This window comes from Xyrauchen texanus, chromosome 25 (assembly GCF_025860055.1).
Source record: "Xyrauchen texanus isolate HMW12.3.18 chromosome 25, RBS_HiC_50CHRs, whole genome shotgun sequence".
NCBI classification, from domain to species: Eukaryota; Metazoa; Chordata; class Actinopteri; order Cypriniformes; family Catostomidae; genus Xyrauchen; species Xyrauchen texanus.
This window is the reverse complement of record NC_068300.1, coordinates 1,076,153-1,078,539: the sequence shown is the minus strand read 5'-3', so window position 1 is coordinate 1,078,539 and position 2,387 is coordinate 1,076,153. Positions and strand designations below refer to the sequence as shown.

At 49.2% G+C, this 2,387-nt stretch overlaps 1 long non-coding RNA gene across 1 annotated transcript; it reads left to right on the top strand.

Annotated features, from left to right (window-relative positions):
- Positions 1 to 472: 472 nt before the first annotated feature.
- Positions 473 to 2,042, top strand: LOC127618537 (uncharacterized). The gene is made up of 4 exons (XR_007967454.1): positions 473 to 724; positions 995 to 1,309; positions 1,580 to 1,758; positions 1,804 to 2,042. It is a non-coding gene; the product is annotated as an uncharacterized LOC127618537 (long non-coding RNA).
- Positions 2,043 to 2,387: the final 345 nt, after the last annotated feature.

The following is a 2,387-nucleotide window of genomic DNA, read 5'->3' as shown; positions in this document are numbered from 1 at the left end:
AACATCTGAAGATAAAGAGACTACGAGAGAAGCGTTCACCTGCAGACAGACTTAAACTGGAATGCTGATAAACCAGTTCACCATAAAGTGTTAAAGCAGTGTGAGTGTGCGTGACTAATGTCCTCTGTTAGAAACTGATCGTTCACATGTAACACATCCATGAGCGCTTCAAACAGCAGCTTCAGCTCATTTCTAAAGCATTCAAAATCAGTCATGTTCCACATGTTCCAAATTATCAACATTTTATCTCAGCTAGTATTGGCGCTGACTATCACACCTGGAGTCGTGAGTTTGAATCCAGGGCGTGCTGAGTGACTCCAGCCAGGTCTCCAAAGCAACCAAATTGTCCCGGTTGCTAGGGAAGGTGGAGTCACATGGGGTAACCAAATTGTATCGGTTGCTAGGGAGGGTAGAGTCACATGGTGTAACCAAATTGGCCCGGTTGCTAGGGAGGGTAGAGTCACATGGGGTAACCAAATTGGCCCGGTTGCTAGGGAAGGTGGAGTCACATGGGGTAGCCAAATTGGCCCGGTTGCTAGGGAGGGTAGAGTCACATGGGGTAACCAAATTGGCCCGGTTGCTAGGGAGGGTAGAGTCACATGGGGTAACCAAATTGGCCCGGTTGCTAGGGAGGGTAGAGTCACATGGGGTAACCAAATTGGCCCGGTTGCTAGGGAGGGTAGAGTCACATGGGGTAACCAAATTGGCCCGGTTGCTAGGGAGGGTAGAGTCACATTGGGTAACCAAATTTGCCCGGTTGCTAGGGAGGTTGGAGTCACATGGGGTAACCAAATTGTCCCGGTTGCTAGGGAGGGTAGAGTCACATGGGGTAACCAAATTGTCCCGGTTGCTAGGGAGGGTAGAGTCACATGGGGTAACCAAATTGGCCCGGTTGCTAGGGAAGGTGGAGTCACATAGGGTAACCAAATTGGCCCAGTTGCTAGGGAGGGTAGAGTCACATGGGGTAACCAAATTGGCCTGGTTGCTAGGGAAGGTGGAGTCACATGGGGTAACCAAATTGGCCCGGTTGCTAGGGAAGGTAGAGTCACATGGGGTAACCAAATTGGCCCGGTTGCTAGGGAGGGTAGAGTCACATGGGGTAACCAAATTGGCCCGGTTGCTAGGGAGGGTAGAGTCACATGGGGTAACCAAATTGGCCCGGTTGCTAGGGAGGGTAGAGTCACATGGGGTAACCAAATTGGCCCGGTTGCTAGGGAGGGTAGAGTCACATGGGGTAACCAAATTGGCCCGGTTGCTAGGGAGGGTAGAGTCACATGGGGTAACCAAATTGGCCCGGTTGCTAGGGAGGGTAGAGTCACATTGGGTAACCAAATTTGCCCGGTTGCTAGGGAGGTTGGAGTCACATGGGGTAACCAAATTGTCCCGGTTGCTAGGGAGGGTAGAGTCACATGGGGTAACCAAATTGTCCCGGTTGCTAGGGAGGGTAGAGTCACATGGGGTAACCAAATTGGCCCGGTTGCTAGGGAAGGTGGAGTCACATAGGGTAACCAAATTGGCCCAGTTGCTAGGGAGGGTAGAGTCACATGGGGTAACCAAATTGGCCTGGTTGCTAGGGAAGGTGGAGTCACATGGGGTAACCAAATTGGCCCGGTTGCTAGGGAAGGTAGAGTCACATGGGGTAACCAAATTGGCCCGGTTGCTAGGGAGGGTAGAGTCACATGGGGTAACCAAATTGGCCCGGTTGCTAGGGAGGGTAGAGTCACATGGGGTAACCAAATTTGCCCGGTTGCTAGGGAGGTTGGAGTCACATGGGGTAACCAAATTGTCCCGGTTGCTAGGGAGGATAGAGTCACATGGGGTAACCAAATTGGCCCGGTTGCTAGGGAGGGTAGAGTCACATGGGGTAACCTCCTCGTGGTGGTGATTAGTGGTTCTCTCAATGGGGCGTGTGGTGAGTTGTGTGTGGATCGTGGAGAGTAGCATGAGTCTCCACAAGCTGTGAGTCTCCGCGGTGTCATGCACAACGAGTCACGTGATCAGATGCGCCGATTGACGTCTCAGACACGGAGGTGACTGATACTTGTCCTCTGCCACCCGGATTGAGGCGAGTAACCGCGCCACCACGAGGACCTACTAAGTAGCGGGAATTGGCCGTTCCAAATTGGGGAGAAAAAGAGCATATAAAATTTTTTTTTACGCATTCCAAATTTTCAACATTTTAGAGCTTTTAAAATCAGCAACGTTTTTGTCACATTTTAAATTATCAACATTTTAGTGTTTAAAATATGTTCCATTTTTGATGTTCAAAATTAGTAACATTTGACACATTTAAAACTGTCAGCAATTTAAAGTGTTCAAAATCAGCAGTTTTTGATATGTTCTAAATAATAATAATTTTAGTGTTTAAAATCATTAAAAAAAAATTA